Source organism: Oryctolagus cuniculus, chromosome 11 (genome assembly GCF_964237555.1).
Source record: "Oryctolagus cuniculus chromosome 11, mOryCun1.1, whole genome shotgun sequence".
NCBI lineage: Eukaryota > Metazoa > Chordata > Mammalia > Lagomorpha > Leporidae > Oryctolagus > Oryctolagus cuniculus.
The window spans coordinates 79,951,906-79,972,120 of record NC_091442.1 but is presented as its reverse complement, the minus strand read 5'-3'; the positions used below and the strand labels follow the sequence as shown (position 1 = coordinate 79,972,120).

Here is a 20,215-nt window from a genome sequence, read left to right as displayed (position 1 = left end):
GGTAGAGTTAGAAATGTGCCAGGGGATTCCAATTCAATCCCATCAAGGTAGCATGTACCAATGCCATGTCACTAGTCCAAGTGATCAATTTCAGTTCACAATTGATCATACTGATAGGTCTAAGAGTCAAAGGGATCACATAAACAACACTAGTGTCTGCTAATACTAACTGATAGAATTAAAAAGGGAGAGAACAATCCAACATGGGAAGCGGGATACACAGCAGACTCATAGAATGGCAGATGTCCTAAACAGCACTCTGGCCTCAGAATCAGCCCTTAAGGCATTCGGATCCGGCTAAAAAGCCCATGAGAGTAATTTAGGCGTGGAAAGCCAAGACACTCTGGCAAAAAAAAAAAAAAAGGATTTAAATGAAAGATCTCTGCGAGTGACATCCTAGTAGAAAGAATGGGCCATCAAAGAAGGAGGTACCTTTCTCTGAAGGGAGGAGTGAACCTCCACTTTGACTATGACCTTGTCTAAATAAGATTGAAGTCGGCGAACTCAAAAGGCTTCCATAGCCTTGGCAACTCATGACAAGAGCCTAGGGAGATTACTGATGCCATAAACAAGAGTGTCAATTTGTTAAGTCAACAACAGAAGTCACTGTGCACTTACTCCTCATGTAGGATCTCTGATCTCTGTCCTTAATGTGTTGTTCGATGTGAATTAATGCTATAACTAGTACTCAAACAGTATTTTTCACTTTATGTTCTGTTGGGTGCAAACTGTTGAAATCTTCACTTAATATATACTAAATTGATCTTCTGTATATAAAGAGAATTGAAAATGAATCTTGATGTTAATGGAATGGGAGAGGGAGTGGGAGATGAGAGGGTTGTGGGAGGGAGGGAAGTTATTGGGGGGGAAAGGCCATTGTAATCCATAAGCTGTACCTTGGAAATTTATATTTACTAAATAAAATTTTAAAAAAAGAAAGAAAAAAAAGAATATTTTGTCCAACAAATATGCTTGGTAAAATGCTTCCTATCAGTTATTTAATAACCAGGAATATCGTCTCTCTAATTCAACCTCTGCTGTGAGTCTTCCTGGTATTTTCCTGGTTTGCAGTGAGTACAGGGTGCTTGAAGCACTCTCTTATCCAGAAAAAGGGAGCTAACTATGGCTTTTATCCCCACTGAGTAGAAAGATCTATTAAAATGATACCCTCAGTAGCAACAATCCCAAAGTATTCCCTCCTAATCCTTTTATCCTCATCCTACAATTATTCGATATCTATATGTTTGTTTGCTTCTGTCTGAGAGATCTGGGGACACTCACACCTAAAACATGATTCTTCCTTTCTCAATATACTGGTTTCCTAGGCTCCATAAAGCATGAGCTGAAATGGACCTGAGTTACCTGGATGACTTGCTGCAGCATCTTGAAAAGCTCTTACATTTGTGTATATTCAGCTTAGGGAGGGTGGTTAAATGAAACCTTTGCACTTTTTTCTAACCAGAGAAATGAGAAAAGGACTGCACTTTAATTTTATTTCAATGATAAGAAAATTAAAATTATTCTACATTAAGAACCACAGTATGTTCTGAAAATCTCAACAATTTTTTTTTATCATCTGAAATGACTTTAATGGATTTTCTCTAGTATTCCATTATTACAAATCCATTTTGTTTTATTGAGGTCAAACTACATTCCCTTGTCTTGTTCCCTAGGAGAAGGAAATTAAGTAAAAATTAGCTCATTGTGGTTGGGTTCGCTTTATATCGATGCATAAAGGAGAGGGCTAACAACAGGGCAAGCTGGTAGCTCACAGGATCAAGCACTTTATTTTAGGCTCCAGATTCTGGAATGTAAAAGAGAGTATCTATAAATAAAAAGTCCAAGAACTATGGAAGGTAGAGGTTATGGACTTTTGAAATTTTCTAAAAAAATTAGCATATTATTTTTGTACAAATGTGTTGCTTATTAAGCTACATAGAAAGTCAGCTTTGAGTGATTAATTTCCCATATCTTTTTAAATGACAAGTAGCACTAACTACAATAGGGTTGCTTTTTCCCTAAGAGCTTTAAGACTACTTTATACTTTCAGTTGCAAGTTAACAAGATTCTAAACACACACACATACACACACACAATTATACTTTATATGGTACAAATAAATCAATGATACATATCCATGATAGAAACACATTACAAAACTTGCACAAACACTATGCTTGTACATAGAGGATGTTGGAAGCTGCTGGTCTCAAGTTCCATTCTATGTTTCTTATAATTGGAGGGGCTAGAAAGTTTAAAACCAGAAACATGTATGTAGATTCCTTGCATCTAAGAGATGAGAGAGAGAGAGAGAGAGAGGCAGAGGGAGAGAGAGGCAGAGGGAGGGAGGGAGGGAGGGAGGGAGGGATGGAGGAAGGGAAGGAGCAAGGAAGAAAGGAAGGAAGGAGGAGAAAGAGAAACAGAGAGAATGGGAATGAGAGAAAGAAAAAGAGAAAGGAGATCTTTCACTCCCCTACATGGTTGCAACAGTCAGGACTGGGCCAGGCTGAAACCAGGAGCCAAGACCTCCATCCAGTTCTCCTACATGGGTATCAGTCAGGGCCCCAAGTACTTGGGTCATCATCCATTCCTTTCTAGGCACATTAACAGGGAGCTGGGTCAAAAGAGGAGCAGCTGGGACTGGGCACTCCGATATGAAATGCCAGTTATTTCAAGTGGCTGCTTAAACCCACTGTGTCACAGTGTCAGCCCCTAGATTCATTCTCATATTCCTGCTCTGTCTCAGCCCCGATACCACTTGAATGTTCAAGATATTTCCTGATACTTGGTTTTGGCAACTTTAATGAAGCTAAATTTTCCCTCTTTCATTTTGAATGAATACACATTTTACAATAAATGCCTCTGCTTTGGATTAATGAAAAAGAATAATAATAACAAAACAGCAAAACTAAAGTTGTTCAATATGATTTCTATTCCCTGTTGGGAGAAACTAACCAATCAAAATGGTGAAGCAATGATCCATAATTAGATCCAGGGAAAGCTTAAAAGGGGGGAGGGCTGCATTTCTATTTTCTATTTGGAACCTTTTCAGGCATTTTTCTATATCCTTCTCCTTCTCTTGTACTCCTAGCAAGACTCACAGACACAGAGCCTGCCAACACACGAGCTAAGACTCCCAGGGCGAGGCAAGCCTCTGGCACGTCAGGCCCCAGCTATGCCCACAGAGTAGACAGAGTAAATGCAAGATGTCCCAGGAGCAATGGTGGAACAGAAACGCATTCTGGCTGCCCAAACATTTGTTACAGGCGTGCATTTTCTTATTGTGGGGAAAAATACGCCTTTCCTTGTGGTACCTTGTTGGCGGGATCACTGGCAGTGCTCCGCCATAGCCTACCCACAAGATGATTTTTCATTCAGCTTAGATCAGTCATCCTCTGTCTCTCGAGTGTCCAAAAACTGAGGGGAGACTCACAGGGACTGAATACACACACGTGGGGACAGCCACTGTCAGCATGCATCAAGATCACCTGTGCCCCTTTGCTTCCTTCTAGACCTGGCTATTTTGTGAGTATCTCCTTGAATGTGAGCTCCACTTCTGATCCCATTTTTGTTTGAGTTGACTACATTGTGCTTCTTTTCAATCAGAAGACCCTAACTACTCTTTTCTTCCTCCATCCCATCATTCACCACTTGCCTTCTTTATTTTTCAGAGTCTGGTTTACAGTTGACCAGCAGTCAGATAATGCTGAGTAAAAGCATCCTATCTTGTATTCATTCAACAAATCTAGATTGAGATTTTATTAAGTTCCTCAGTAAGCCATATTTTAGCAAGGGATAAACACAATGCCAAATGAAATTTAGGGAAAGGGTTATCAGAGGAAGCAACATCTGAATTATCCAGGAATTTTACCAGGTAGAAATAAAGCAGGAAATACACTCCAGGAAAAGAAAAGAACTTGGGCAAAAGCAGGATATAGCCTTGCATTTGGGTATGCTAGATATGTGTTGGAGCCCAGATTCAAATTGGGAAATGATAGGAAATTGCACAGGAATGGGTAAAGGAGCCATGCTGGTAAAGTGAGGTTATTTCCCTAGAAAGCAAGGAGATAAAAACAGATACTGCTTGAAATGCCCTCTCCCTTGTTCCTTCTCCTCTCTCATGGCATTAGCGTTTGCAATTTTAAACTGAACACATCAATGCATAGAATAAAAACATGCATTTCTGAGCCATGTGACCACATTCTGGCCACAGGGCCACATTTGAATACACCAAAAATTTACATAAAATGTCATATAACACATCTACTAGTGTTCAGCACAAGAAACAAAAATACTCATACCTGTTAGACAGGGAGCTAGTACATGAAATTTGGTGCTATTAAATTATTAGAAGAAAAGAAGATGTGAGTTCTGGGATGGGCCACCAGAACAGATCATAATCTACTTCAAGGATCTCCTACCTCTGACACTACAAGCGGTGTCATGAGTTTAAGAACATTTCATGTGACTGTTGTCTCAAGAGTAAAGAAACAAAGGGGAGGGGTGATAGTAAAGAACTATTTAGATAGTATAATTAACATTAACTAAGACATATCATTCCCATCAGAGTTGTTGAGGTGATAGTAGAACATGAAACACCACTTTCCGCAAACGCCTATGTGTGCGACAAACTGTTAAATTAAAATCATGACCCTTTCAAAGCTGATGCTGTCAAACCCTCTGCTAGGAATTCACCAAGGAAGTTCAAATCCATTACTCTTAGAGAGAGCCTCTCCAAGCTTTCCCAACATTTACTTCCCTCCATGATTTTCAAGTTCAAACTTGACCCTTGGCAGAAATATTCCCTGCTTTAAGTGATGGGATTTCTAGAGCATGTCTTCCCACCCTCCTCACACATAAGCAGCATGACAGCCATCACCCATTTGCAAATAGCTTTGTCAGTGGCCTTTATATTTCAGACTTTAAAAACTTGTTCTTTCCTTCACACCTACGTAATTGCCAGAAAATTTGTTATCTGTGGAAAACCAGAACCATATGAATATTAACTTTACCAGCATACAGGTGCCGTCTACTCTTCTATAAAGAATATCTAAATCATTACATAAAATTGGTATTTTGGGATGTCAGAGTTGTGGTGCAGTTTGAGTCCTGACTGCCCTGATTCCAATCTAGCTCCCCGTGAATGCACCTGGGAAAGCAGTGGAAGATGGCCCAAGTTCTTGGGTCTCTGTCACTCATGTGGGAGACCCAGATAGGATTCCAGGCTTCTGGCTTCAGCCTGGTCCAGCCCCAGCTGTTGCAGCCATTTGGGGAGCAAACCTGTGGATGGAAGATCTTTCTCTCCCCCTCTGTTGCTATGTCTTTCAAATAAATAAATTCATTTTTTTAAAAAAAAATTAATTAAAATTTTACATATAATTTATAAAAGGATATTTAATATGTCACTTGAGATCAATCTATAAAGTCCCATTTTAAAGCCTGCTAATTAATGGTTAGACCATAAGAAAGTGCATGCCTCTCCCCTGCCAGCTGCAGTTCTGATGTGTTATTTGCATCCATGTGACTGTGAAATTAGAACAGAACAAGCCCACCAGAGATGGTGTGTACATGGCTGCAGTTTGTTCATCATTTATTTATCCATCAGCCAGCATTCAAGACATTCTTATGTTCCAGGAGGTCTGTCAGACACGGGGAATACCAGACAGATAGGTATTCTTTCCTTAGACAGTGTATGGTTTAATGAGGGATCCAATCAACAGGCTGTTAAAACGCAGTGTGTGGAGTGCAGAGCTATAGAATTGGGCAATGGATCTAGAGAAAAGAAACACTGAGATCAGAATCGGGGAGGTGGGAGATGGACTCTACTGGAGGTAATGTCTAAACTGAGGGCTGGTGTCCAAGCAAGAGGCATCTATGAGAAAGGGTAAGAATAAGAAAAGGGAGCAGCACGGGCACTTATGGGGAAGAGAGAGAGTGAGAGAATGAATGGTCTCTGATCAGTGTGTAGTCACAGTCTACCATCAGATGAGATGGGCCACTCTTCTACCTTCTTCCCTGCTATGTTCTAAAAAGGTGCTGTTTTTACAGTTGCTCTCGTTAGTCCTGCATACTCTGGCAGCTTCCAGATACACTACCCTTGTAGTAAGTGAAATAAACTTCCTGTAGCTTAAAATCAAAGTGTGATGAGATAAACCATGACAAGGACTGAAGGCACCTAATGCTATTGGGGACTTTTATTTCTTGGCTCTTTCCTTGCTTTGACACCGGTTGATGTGGCTGCTTTTTCCCTGATGCACCCATTCCTGTTCACTGCCTGTTCAGTGTTCCCGCCTGTCACTGGCACTAAACAACATCACACTGGCACACCAATATTGGCACTACTCAGGGGTAGACAGGAAGCGAGTTTCCTGATTCCTCAACCATGTGTGCACCATAACAAGTGGAAAGAAAAACAAATTTGTAGTCATTTTATCATCATTGAATATGTTGTAAACATGAGAGTTTTGTCCTCACTTCTGGATAAAAATTATGTCTTGAGTTTTTCCCTGGAAGAGAGTAGTTTTCTCAGTAAGCTATATGTCCAGGGTTTGACTTCAGAATATCACAGAAGATGGAAAAACATAAAAGAGAACTCAAGTCATTGTTGTTTTGGAATCAGTAGGCCATATTAATGGGAAACTAACCTAGTTTACTTAATTACATTTCCGATGCTGTATCCAACTTGAAGGAAACATTACATCACTGTTACAAATGCCTTATTTGACCTGTTTTTCCCTTATTCTAACATTTAAATATTCTACTTCCTTACTCCTACCTGTGGTACAATGATGTGTATTGTTCCTGAGTGAATTTTTTTTCATAACAAGTAGAGGAAAAAACATAAATTAAGAATTTCCTTACCAAGAATTCAAAAGCAAAGGAACATTTACTGAAAATTGGTTCATGTTTGTAAGTACTCTGGCAAGCTTAATTTTGGAAGCTGTTAATGGCCTGAGAAATAATAATGGTGACTTTTTGTTGAACTTTCTCAGCAGCCACCAATTAAATACCATTTTTATTTGATGGATAGGTAAGCTCAGACTTTAGTGAGTTGATGTGGAAAGAACATAGCTCCCTTCTCTTAATAGTTTGAGACAACCTAGGTGTAAGTAATCAAAACAAATATTCATACAACTTTCAGGTGGCATCTTTATTTGACAGTGCCTAGATGACTCACACTGGAGAATGGATATAGCTATATTTTTTTTCCTACATAGAAGTGGTTAGAATCCCACTGAACTACCAACTGAAAAGAGTGGGAGGCGTTGAAATATAGGTATTGCTAAGTTAGTAAACAGAAAATTTGCAGTTATTTTAAGATCATTGATTAGAATGTAAAACTGAGAAGGTAGTCCTCATTCATTGAAAAAAATAAAGATAAAATAAATTATCTCTTCCGTTTGTTTCTTTCTGTTCATAAAACCAAATACTAGGTTTGGGTCATTGCTTGTCCCCTAAATAAGTGGAAAGTACTGCAGAAACACAATAAAGCTTTTTATGTGATTTTAGTAGACCAATTGTATTGATCAGTCTACTTATTGATATATGAAATTCATATATTGATGCTTACACAATTGAATCAATTCAGTTCCAGATGAGAATAATAATTATAGACGTTCATTTTGCTCTAAAAAGAAATTCATGTATAAGCAGAGGCACATGCACACAGAGTCATGATCCTAAAATTGTTATATTTTAAAATAAAGTTACATTCTAGAAAAAGACATTTTTTGATATTAAGACAAACCTTGATTTTAAGCTATTTTTAATTAATGTGTCTTTATTAATTTCAGGTATAACAGGAAATGGGACAGGGTTTTATTTAAAAAAAAGATTTTATTTATTTATTTGAGAGGTAGAGTTACAGAGAGTGAATAGGAAAGACAGAGAGAAAGGTCTTCCATCCACTAGTTCACTCCCCAAATGGCCACAATGGCTGGAGCTGGGCCAATCTGAAACCAGGAGCCAGGAGCTTCTTCCAGGTCTCCCATGTGGGTGAGTGCAGGTGCCCAAATGCTTGGGCCAGCTTCCACTGCTTCCCCAGGCCATAGCAGAGAGCTGGATCAGAAGAGGAGCAGCTTGACCTAGAATCAGTGCCCATTTGGGATACGGGTGCCGCAGGCAAAGGATTGACACATAGTTGCCACACTGCTGGCCCCTGGGAAGGGGTTTTAATGATGTACTTTACTATGTAATTAAGAATTATCGAGAAAGCTGCCACCTGCTGTTCCAGCATTCTATATAGGCAATGGATGGCGTTCTGACTGCTCCACTTCCAATCCAGCTCCCTACTAATGCACCTGAGAATGCAACAGAAGATGGCCCAAGTGTTTGGGTCCCTGCACCAAGGTGGGAGACCCAGAAGAAGCTCCTGGCTCCTGGCTTTGATCTGGTCTACCTCCTGCCGACCAGCAGCCATACAGCCATTTGGGGAGTGAGCCAGGAGATGGAAGATTTCTCTCTCTGTCTCTCCTTCTATCTCTCTTTGTAACTCTGCTTCTCAAATAAAAAATAAATAAACCTTTAAAAAAAGTAGTATCTAAATTTGATGTATTATTTGTAAACAATGCCACTGTAATGCATTAAAAAGTATAAGATAACCAATTTGTTGAATGCTTACTATAAAGTATTAAAATAATTTCCTTAATATATCTTTTTGTAGATTATAAGGCCTTCTATTTTATGGGTGTTTATAGATTTCAAATCCTTTTACCTACATGTTCTCATTTAGTCCTCACAATAATGCTATGAGACATTTAATTTTCTCTTCTTTTTACGGATGCAAAACTGGAAACTCAATAGTTAAGAAGCTAGCCTAAGGCCACACACACAGAGAAAATTGACAGAATCAATATACAAATCCATTTCTTCTTAATATATAACTCTTTTACTAATGAAACAAAGTATCAGCCCAGTTGGGAACCAGATTATCACCAATTCTTAACTAGTAGAATGAGGTAATGAGGTTTCACTGAATCATTTGTAACCATGGATGCCACTCTAAGGCCTACATAAAAATGACATGCTACCATCATGGTGATACACATCAAGCATCCTCCTGGTTTAGGATTTGGAAGCTTCTCTTGGTTATTTAAGAGAAGTATTATGTTTTGATATATCTGGCTAGATTATACGACATTTCATGACCTCAAAACATTTCAAAAGTGATAAATCCAATTCAGTGGCTCGAATTTCTAGCAAATTCACCTCAACAGCACACTTCCCCTGGTTGCGTGAAAGGAGTAATTCTTAGACACCTTTAATTCAGGCATCTGGCTCTGGTTACAACTTTCCAATCTTGCACATTCCTTATTCAACTACTGCTCCTATGGTCCTTTAACACTGTCAGGCTCTGAGCTATAGGACACTCTTGAGTCTCCTGAGCCCCTGGATTATTATTGTGCTGTCTATACAAATGCCAACCCTATTGCACCCAACCATCTGTTATTTTCATGTTTTCTTTCATTTGACCATCACTGGAGAAAATCACTCAGGAGAGCCACCCCTCTAATTTCCTAATTATCATCTTCAAATTGACTCTCAATATTGCCTGAAGTTCCTTTTAAACTTCTCTGTCTACTCTTCTCCCAATGCTGGACTAGTCGAAACCTTTTCCACTCATCAGGAAACCCCCAACTCCTCCAATTTTCCTTCCATTGTTCTCAGAAGATGACCTTCCTTTGTTCTTTAGAGAAAAAAATAGAATCCAGCAGCAGGAAGCCCTTCCACCTCCCTCTATAAAATGTACAAACAAATGCATCTGCAACTATTCTTGTATTCTTTCCTCCAACATGTTTATTCTTGCTTCCACACCAACTCCAGGTACCATCCTAAAAGCAAAAGCTATACCCATGGACAGGAAGAAGTCCTTCTGTCCCATGGAGTTACCTACAAGTAAACAAATGAGATGATTTTGTAGAGGTAGAAGTGCTGTGAGGAGCAGGATATAATGGGTTGGAGGATGACTGAAGATGACAGAAGAGTGTGGCTCAAGGAAACCCTCTCTGAGGAGGTGCCATTTGATTCATGGCTCAGCCATGACAAGATCAGCAGGGAAAGCGAGAATGATGGTCTTGAAGGACAAGTTTTCCAGATTCCTAAGGAACCAAACACAAATAAAAGGTCCACTCTGGTGCAAAAGAAGCAAGCAAGGGAAAAGTGATAGGAGGCCTGAGGCTGCAGGAGCAAAGTTAATCTGCATGCAGTCTTCCCATCTGGGTTTTGTCACTCACCCTCTCCCTGTCTAAGAATGCAAACACTACCAATCAGATAGATTACCTCTATCTCCTCTTGGATCAGTCAGCATTTAAACGCGCTCTTAAAACATCCCTACTCTCTGTTGCAGACTCAGGGCTTATGCAAACTTCAGAAAAGCCGTTGTTTACATTTATCCTCTCCCTCACTCCTCAACCCACTGCCCTCTGTTTTTCATCTCAACCTTAAGGACTTCCCCTAGGGCAACTTTCTCTAAAGTCAAAATGATGACCATTTCACTAGATCTCCCACCAACACTTGACTCTGTTGACTTTGGCATTCTCCTTGAACTAGTCTCCTCTCTTGTTCTAATGACCTCACATACTCCTGGTTTTCCTTTTACCATTTGGAGGTGGCTCAATGTTAATAATCTTACAGACATTCCATCCTCCACTGTTCAATTACCAGTGGTGCCCAGACTTCAATGTGCATCAGAAATATCTCAAGACTTTTTGTTAGGCATGCTACCTATACTCTTCCCAGAGTTTCTGAGGCAGTAGTTTTATTTGCACTTTCAACAGACCCCCAGGTGATTCTCATGCTGCTGGACTGGAGCGGTGGGTGGAGAGGGGATAGACTGGTTATACAGTATTGCGAGGATCATGTAGTAAGTATTATAGTTCCTCCTGGCATAGTAAGTTAAGTCTCTGCCTGCAGCACCACCATCCTTTGTGGGTACCAGTTCAAGTCCCCACTGCTCCATTTCCCATTCAGCTCCCTGTTAATGTGCCTGGGACAGCAGCAGAGGATGGCCCAAGTCCTTGTGCCCCTGCACCCACATGAGGGATCCGGAAGAGGCTCCTGGGTTCAGATGGGCCCAGCTCTGGCTGTTGTGGCCATTTGGGAAGTGAACCAGCAGATGGAAGAGCTCATTGTCTCTGCCTCTGTCTCTGTGTAATTCTACCTCTCAAATAAATAAATGAATCTTTAAAATTAAAAAAAAATCTATTCACATGTATCAAAGTTATGGCAGACTCAATGTGGATAGCAAAGTGAACTTATAATAACTAGTTATTCTTCCACGATTTGTTATTTAAGGAAATCATGCTTCATCCATCCTACTATGGAAGTTAGAATCTAGTAGTCATCCTCAACACTTCCACTCTTTTATAACCCCACAGCTAAAACTTTATTTATTTATTTATTTGACAGGCAGAGTGGACAGTGAGAGAGAGAGACAGAAAGGTCTTCCTTTTTGCCCTTGGTTCACTCTCCAATGGCCGCCATGGCTGGCGCACTGTGGCTGAAGCACTGCGCTGATCCGAAGCCAGAAGCCAGGTGCTTCTCCTGGTCTCCCAGGCGGGTGCAGGGCCCAAGGACTTGGGCCATCCTCCACTGCCTTCCTGGGCCACAGCAGAGAGCTGGCCTGGAAGAGGGGCAACCGGCACAGAATCCAGCGCCCCGACCGGGACTAGAACCCCGTGTGCCGGCGCCGCAAGGCAGAGGATTAGCCTAGTGAGCTGCGGTACCAGTCCTAAAACTTTATTAATTCTGGATATTTTACATTCCAAATATCTCCCCATGAATTGCTCATGACTTTCTTTGCAAGTCATTGCTACCCTTGGCTAAAGTGCCATATCTTTCCTGGGCCACTGGCTATAGCGATACTTTTGCCTTCTTCTGATCCATTCTTTTTACTTTGTGTCGCTCCTCCTCTTCATGGAGGAACGACACAGGACCCTGCGCTGTTCTTTCGTCTGCTCGGCCCTCCCCGGGTTTGCTGCTGGTTCTTCCCGGGTTGGCTACTATCCCTTCCACCTCCGTGGAAGGGCAGTTCCCCCTGGCCACATTCCCCACTTCCGCAGGGGAGCGGCACACCGCCGGCCGGCTTTCTCGGGGGCTGCACGGGTTCCCTTAGATGTTCCCCATAGATGTTCCTGGTGCATGCCGTCTCTCTCCTCCTTTATAGTCCTCCTCCGCCAATCCCAACTCGGCTGCCCACACGCCGAGTACGCTGCTCTCCAATCAGGAGCAAGTCCTACAGTTAATTGGTTGAACTGGAGGCAGCTGTGCGGAAGCTGTTTACTTCTCTCCCAGCGCCATATTGTGGGAGAGCAGATGCATAGAATAAGTCTTAATTCCAGTAACTCAGTCTAGTCCGGTTGCTCCCCACAGATCCCCCTTTCTTTTTATTTTTTGGCGTTGATACGCGCCTGTCTTCGGTGTCCCGCGGCACACACTCTGCTCTACTTGCTAGAGTTGCCACAGGCTCTTACAAGTCCTATCAATCAGGCAAACCGAATCCGGGTCCTCTCTTCGCCATGTTGTGAGGAGGTTTTTAGGCGCTGATGCGTGCCTGTGTTCGGTGCCCTGCAGCGCATGCTCTGATCGAGCCTGCAGGGGCTTACAAGCCCTATCAGGCAAACCGAATCCAAGCCTTCTCATTGCCTTTTTGTGGGGAGGCCTTACTGATGTTAATTCGTGCCTGTCTTTGGTGACCTGCGGCGCATAAGCTGCTAGCCGCCCAGGTGCTCATCGCCTCACTAATCGGGCAGACCGAATCCAAGCCTTCTAATTGTTGTATTGTAGGGAGGCCTTTCTATTTCTCTATTTCTCTATCTCCGGGCATTCCTATTTCTCCCATTTTACTTCTGTCTGCCAACATTCCCATTTCTCTCACTCCACTTCCAAACTTCTGTTTCTCTTATCCCCGCAGCTTCCCGGCGCCTCGCCCCGCCGGCGGGCTCCGCCCCGAGGCTGCTTCTCGGTGCCTTGCCGGCTCTGAGCCGCTTCAGCCCGCGCCTCTCTCATCTGCGCTGCTTCCCGGCTTTGCGCGGCTTGGCTTCGCGCACTCCGCGGTCTCCACGCCCTTCGCGTCTGCACCACGGCCTCGCGCCAGCCCCGTTCCCTATCTATTCACGCCCCGTGCTCTCTGCACGCGGCGGCTTCTGCGAGTAACACAGCGTAGCTTACGTGTCCGCCACTAGCATTCAATCTAAGTTCCCCGGGCTAGCCTGGCGAATTCAACCCAGCATACGTCTCCGCCCCACTGTTTGGCTTCCCGTCCTTTGCTCCCCGGGCTAATCAGACGGATCCCAATCTGGCTTACGTTTCAGCTTCTGGTTTCAACTTTTCGCCCCCCATTCCCGGGCTAACTTGAGAACCCCAAAGTGGCTTCCGTTTCCGCCTTGGCCTGCCCCCCGCGGCTTCAATTTCCCTAACACTTTTCTCTACCCGGTATGTTTCCCCAAGCTTTCCTCCAACAATACTCCTCCCTCATTTCTCCTGGCCTCTCCCCACAGTCCACATCCGAGTCTGTTTGTTCTAGCTTTCACTTTCGCTTTCGACCTTAGAGATTTCTCCCAGCCTCCCCCCGTAGTCCGTATCCGAGTCTATGCCTAGGCTTTCAACAGCTTCTTCCGGCACCTCTTTCGTCCGGCTTTTCCCTAGGCTGTTTACTAGTCTCTCTCTCCGGTATTTTCCCAGTTCTTCCCGTTTCTTCCCTCCTAAGTTTGCTATCCGACCTAGGTTTCCTAATCCGAGTCATTTCTTCCCTCCTAAGTTTCCTATCCGCCCTAGGTTTCCTATCCGAGTCACGGCACCACTATGTCGCTCCTCCTCTTCATGGAGGAACGACACAGGACCCTGCGCTGTTCTTTCGTCTGCTCGGCCCTCCCCGGGTTTGCTGCTGGTTCTTCCCGGGTTGGCTACTATCCCTTCCACCTCCGTGGAAGGGCAGTTCCCCCTGGCCACATTCCCCACTTCCGCAGGGGAGCGGCACACCGCCGGCCGGCTTTCTCGGGGGCTGCACAGGTTCCCTTAGATGTTCCCCATAGATGTTCCTGGTGCATGCCGTCTCTCTCCTCCTTTATAGTCCTCCTCCGCCAATCCCAACTCGGCGAGTACGCTGCTCTCCAATCAGGAGCAAGTCCTACAGTTAATTGGTTGAACTGGAGGCAGCTGTGCGGAAGCTGTTTACTTCCCTCCCAGCGCCATATTGTGGGAGAGCAGATGCATAGAATAAGTCTTAATTCCAGTAACTCAGTCTAGTCCGGTTGCTCCCCACACTTTGCCCAGAATGACTACTTTGAAAGGCTATGACACTACTGTGCCAAAATTTCAGCGGTTTTCCATTATTCACAGGGTGAAAATTCTTGCGGACTGCAAGGTCTGGTGTCTATCTCAGCATCTCCTTCTCGTTTCATATCTGCCCTCCACGTGTACTGATGTGTCAGTTTCTTACAGCACTACGTTCTTTTGGGTGAAGACTACACATAATTTCCCTACTAATGAGAATTCTCTTGCATTCTCCTTCTCCCAGAATTCCTTGGCTTTTCTCATGTTCCCTTATCTCCCTTTCTGGTCAAGGTCAATTTCTTCTGATAAATGCTTTTATAACATCAGGTACCTTTACTTCAAAGTAGTTCTCACAGTTTGCAAACATACATTTATTCATGTAGACGTTTCATTTTTAAACTCTATGAGGTAAAGGACACTCTGTATTTTCTTACCAGGACATCTGAGGGCCTATCCAAAGTCAGCACAGCGGAAGTCCTCAATGAATATATGTTGAATGAATGAATAAATAAAATTAACTGTTTACCTTTTAAACAAGGAATTTATCCCCATTTTTCCTAGAGAGCTTTGTTCTAAGCCTTGGGGGCCCTTCTTCAGCATCAGAATTTCATTAGCTGGTATCAGCATCTTGGTTATTGTTATGCAAAAGCTACTAAGTGTGTATCCCCCAAAGGCTGTCTTTTGCTTAGACTCTCCTAGGAAATGTGATGTGTGTGCACAGGCTGTGGATATTTAATATTAACTGACCTCCTACCGTGTCATTCTGAAAGCAACTTGTGATTTGCCACAACTTTAATTTTCTTACTAATATTATATCATGACTTCTGAATCCTCAATGGGTTTAAAGCAGCTGTTAGGGAATATAACATGTAAAATTTGATTGTGCAAGGAAAATTGGCTTGCATATTAGACAAATAGCTTTGGTTTCTTTTCTCCATTTACTGTACTACAATTTAGCTGAAATCTCAACCTCATTGGATTGCAAGAATCTGCAGCAGCTTTAATTAATGCTTTTGCCACTGTTCCTATTGATTATTACAAATGTCTGTATGTCTCTCCAAATGTTACTTCTGAGGGTTCTGGATACTTCAAAAGACCTCCACTGTCGCTGCAAGAGACAGCTCATTAAAACTCCTCTAATAAATGACCCCTCCACTCTTCTTTCTCCTTATTCAACATCAGCGAGACTCATGCCAGTTTCAGACCCCATCCCTGCACCTTGTTTGGAGAATTTGTGCTTTTCTTTGACTGACCTTTGTGTTCCTAGTGATCGATTAAAATTTCTTTTGTGTCCACACTGTTTAGGTGACACATGATCTGAGATTTCCGCATGCGCTGCACACAGAATATCATTTTCAATCTGCTAAGCCACATCATTAATTACAAATAAAATCTCAGCGGGATTTTGGCTCAATGTTTTGAAAAAAAGAAAAATCTGACCCTATTTTGAGAAATTTCTGCCTTTTTATTTTAATTCATGCCAACTTGTTTAATGAAGAATATATGAGAACTATAAAATGCATAATTTAAATTTCCAGGTCATCTGTAGCAACCCTTTTTCAGTCTAATTAGGACCAATAGGTTGTGAAATGCCTAAAGCAAATCCATTAACACTTAACTGCTTCTCTTCTGGATCTATACTGCACTGACTGACAGAAGATCCAATCACCACACATTTGATGGAGGCTAATGATTTGGTAATGTATTCCTTGTGTCAGATGTCAGGCATAGAAGTATGACTGTAGAAAACTACAAAGAAGAAAAGAAGAAACACATTTGCCAATGTCTTCCTCCCCGCCCTCCTGTGGTAGTGGTCACAAACAGAGCCAGTTCATAAAGGTGCAGACAGAAGAGGGATGCTGCAGGATGGAGGGCTAAGCCTTTGCAATGATTTCTGTCTGGACTCCAGTTGGAAGGGCTCTTGTTCATCTGCTTTATGTGTGTGAGTATCATCTTTGTGTTTATCAGCTCCATTCTCACTTTTGACCGGTTAGCTGATGAGGGATCCTGAGGTAAGAAAGAGACTGTGTGGTATTCTCAAAGTTCTAAAGGCTCAGGTAAGGTGTTCTCATGCCCTGGTGTCTGGAAAGATAGATGAGATGTAATGAATGAATAGGCAACCTTTTAGAAGAGTAGGTTCTGCTTCTCATGTGAATGAAAGGAGGATTCAATGGTTCTAAGAACCAAGAGGGACCACACTAGAGTAGGAGGTAGAGCAGTAGAGTGCCTGGCAGCTGAGAAGTAGATCAAAGGTCCCCCCCCCCGCTCCTCCTTCTTCCCGCACCCCCAACAAACACACATATACCCTTTCTTTTTCTCTAAATCAGTGGGATTTAGTAATGCAACTTACCATTATAATCTTCAAATTAGAAATTATGAAGTGATAATTATTATGAGCTGTAACCACAAAGTAATAGGACTGAATTTTAAATAAACATTAGTAATTGACTCTGTCCTCTTTAACACAGGAAGCCATATATATTTTATATATATATATATATGTGTATATATATATATATATAAAGGATTCTATTAACTAATCTTCTGCAAACCTTTGATATAGTGTCTTGATATTCTCTTGTGTATTGTCCAGAGTGGCAAGTCATCCTTTCTTCTGGGTAACTCTAATTTGGGAAAACAAATAAAAGTCATTTATGCCTCTGTTCACTGAGGGAAAGTAGGTGATGAGGTTAGGCTTCAGGGGCCAGTGCTGTGGCATAGCGGGTAAAGCCTCCGCCTGCAGTGCCAGCATCCCATATGAGCACCAGGTCGAGTCCCAGCTGCTCCACTTCCAATCCAGCTCTCAGCTATGGCTGCGGAAAGCAGTGGAAGTGTATTAAGAATATACTGTATAAGAATATACAGGTAAGAATATATATACTGTATTTTTTAAAAATAAAAGCACAATAAAATCCTGATTTCTTGTTATTAGAGTTTTTTGAAGGTACACATTATGTTATCTGTCTATATCTCCAATTGCATAGCCTCACGACTGGATTTTTACATTAAATTCATTTTGTTTCCAATTTAATGTCATTCCTTTTCAGTAGAATAAATATGAAAATAGGTTCAGAATAAAATACACTAAAAATTTACAGTTTGGAAGATCTTAATTATAAATCATTATAAGAAATCCTGGTTTAAAAATCAGCACTGGTTTAACCACATAGTTCACAATTTGCAAATTGATTATTGAATCATTTTGAAGCTAGTATGTAAAATATATGAATGCAGCCCCAAAATAACAGGTTAAAATAGTCTTGCTTCATATGGAACTAATTCTATGTTCAAGTTATTCCCCATAGTGAAAAAAATTGAAGAATTTAATTGAGCATTTGGAATAGCAAAAGAGAAAATTAATGTATTTAGGAGTAGACTGACGCAAATAACATTCCACGACATTAGCATTTATTTGTGCAGCAGTCTTCCATTGAGTTCCTGTGCCTTAGCTTTTCAAGGTAAACATCTTCCTTTGCTTTGAAAACAGGACTGAACTCGGATTTAGAAAGTATTCAACAATGCAACTGCTAATATGAAGAATCTTCAAAAAGTCCATGGAAAATGAATGTCATGAAAGAAACATCCAGATTTCAAAAAAATTTTGGCACTAAAGTAAACATGGTTTGTTTCCATTTTTCCACTAAGAATATTTTCTGAAATAATCTTGTGCAAGACCCAATTCTATAGTTCATATTCCCATGTGTATTCCCCACTGACATCAGTGTTAAACCTCCCACCCTTTTATTTTTAAACTGAAGAAATATAGCGTGGTTAACCTTCCTCTAACAACCATGTAGTGTGGGCTTTTACAATATGGCCCACGTGCAAAAAAATTATAGTAGTTACAGCTGAGAGTGTAACATCTTGTAAGAGTAACATAAGAGCAATCACTCAGTACTCTGCAGATTTCTTCTTTTAATGTTATAACCCAGTAAATCATACCACTAAAACACTATAATAATTGCTTTTCTGGACAAAAAAATCCATCCTTTGGTTGTAATGAAAGCTATTCAATAGAGAAATATACATTAATATTTAATATCTGGATTAACACTCCAGCTCAAGATCTCAATAACAACAACAACAAAAAAAACTAGAGGAAATAACAATTTCATGGATTTTCTCCATTACAACCAAAACTACCTCCTAAATATGCCCAGAGAAAACTCAACTTGCTTATTTTCTCAGCCTTCCTAAAAATTTTGTCCAAATATATTCTAGTGGTCCATTTGTGTTTAAGCGCACATGAAGGATTGATTTTTTGCAGGAATCTCAGGGTAATTCCCTTTGAAAACAAAAACCAAAAGAAAGCCCTCTATAGTGTGCTTAATGATCTGTGAGACCGCCTTGTGAGTTCCAGGCTTTGTAGCATAGGTTTTGCAAAAAGAAGGCAACATGTATAGTGCTCAGTATTATCGTCAGATAGAAAATGAATTCTGCAGATTATTTAAAGCAGCTGGACAACTGTAGCCTCTCCACCTGAGGCCTCAGCAGGTTTCTAAGCCATGACAGCCGGGTAATGTGCCAACCGAGATTCAGGCTGACGAATACCAGAAATGAAGGACCTTTTTTTTTAAGCATGTACTTCCTCTCTTCCCAAAGGCAAATGCAACTTATTCTTCCAGTGTCTGTTGTTATGAGAAATAGTATACCCCTCTCTACAACCCTTACAAATAACATTTATATAAGAGAGTAAGCCAGTGTCTGATTGTATAGTTTCTGGTCTTTAGTCGAGCTATTTATCAGGCTTTAAACATTTTAGCTATAATACTGAAATCTAAAAATGTAATGCCCTAAAAGTTACAGAGGTTAAAAGACACTTAGGGAAGATTATACATAACTGCTTGTAGAACACAAGGAAATAAAAGTGATTGAGAGGTTTTTAACACTGGTACTTAGGATTTCTTTTGTTATTTTGTTAGAAAATTAATCATATTCTGCAGAAAGACTATAAAACATTAGTCTCTCAGACTCTAATGAAATAAAATAATCTCTTCAGCACCTAGACAGGAACAATACAAAGTTATTCTAACTGTTCTCTTCCACAGTGTGGACAGAACAAGTCATTTTCTCTACATCAAAATTTGTTTACCTTTTTTAATTTCTTAAAACGAAGAAGGCCTTAAATAAGGAAGGTGCTTTGAAATGACATTTGTCCTTACAACAATATTGCTCAACCAAGAGAACAGTTTCACAGAATGGCCTGAAGTATTCACCACTTATCCAATTTCTTTTTTTTTTTATTAAAGATTTATTTCATTTATTTGAAAGACAGAATTACAGAGAGAGGTAGAGACAGAGAGAGGTAGAGACAGAGAGAGAGGTATTCCATCCGCTGGTTTACTCCCCAAATGAATGTAATGGCTGAAGCTGTGCCGATCCAAAGCCAGGAACCAGGAACTTCTTTTGGGCCCAAGGATTTGGCCATCTCCTACTGCTATCCCAGTATAGCAGAGAGCTGGATTGGAAGAGGAGCAGCAGGGACTCGAACCAGTGCCCATATAGGATGCCGGCGCTTCAGGCCAGGGCTTTAACCTGCTGCGCCACAGTGCAGGCCCCTATCCAATTTCTTAACCACATGGCCCTTCCTGGGGAAGAATAAAAAATAAATTGTTGTTGTCATTTACACTTTCTGTACTTCCATTATTTACCTCAGAATGAAGGCTTTTTGCAAAATTAAAATAAACTCTTTTTCCATAAGTTGTTAAAATATTTCCTTAAAGCTATCCTATGAATAACGATGCTAGGTGGTGTATCTCTAAATTTTCTAACCATGTTAGGTTTAAATTTAATCTATATGCATTCAGATGTATAAAATGTATGCTTAATTTTTTTTTTATTTATTTGAGAAGTAGAGAGGTAAAGGACACACAGACAGCTCCCATCTGCTGGTTCACTTTCTAAATGCCTTCAACAGCTGGGTCTGGGACAGGCCAAAGCCAGC

At 41.2% G+C, this 20,215-nt stretch overlaps 1 long non-coding RNA gene across 1 annotated transcript in view; it reads right to left on the bottom strand.

Annotated features, from left to right (window-relative positions):
* Nucleotides 1-19,490: 19,490 nt before the first annotated feature.
* LOC138844402 (uncharacterized) overlaps nucleotides 19,491-20,215 on the bottom strand; it is a 37,164-nt gene continuing 36,439 nt past the window's right edge. Inside the window, exon 2 of the long non-coding RNA XR_011380182.1 lies at nucleotides 19,491-19,859. This is a non-coding gene — a long non-coding RNA (uncharacterized lncRNA). The remainder of the gene's footprint in view (nucleotides 19,860-20,215) is intronic.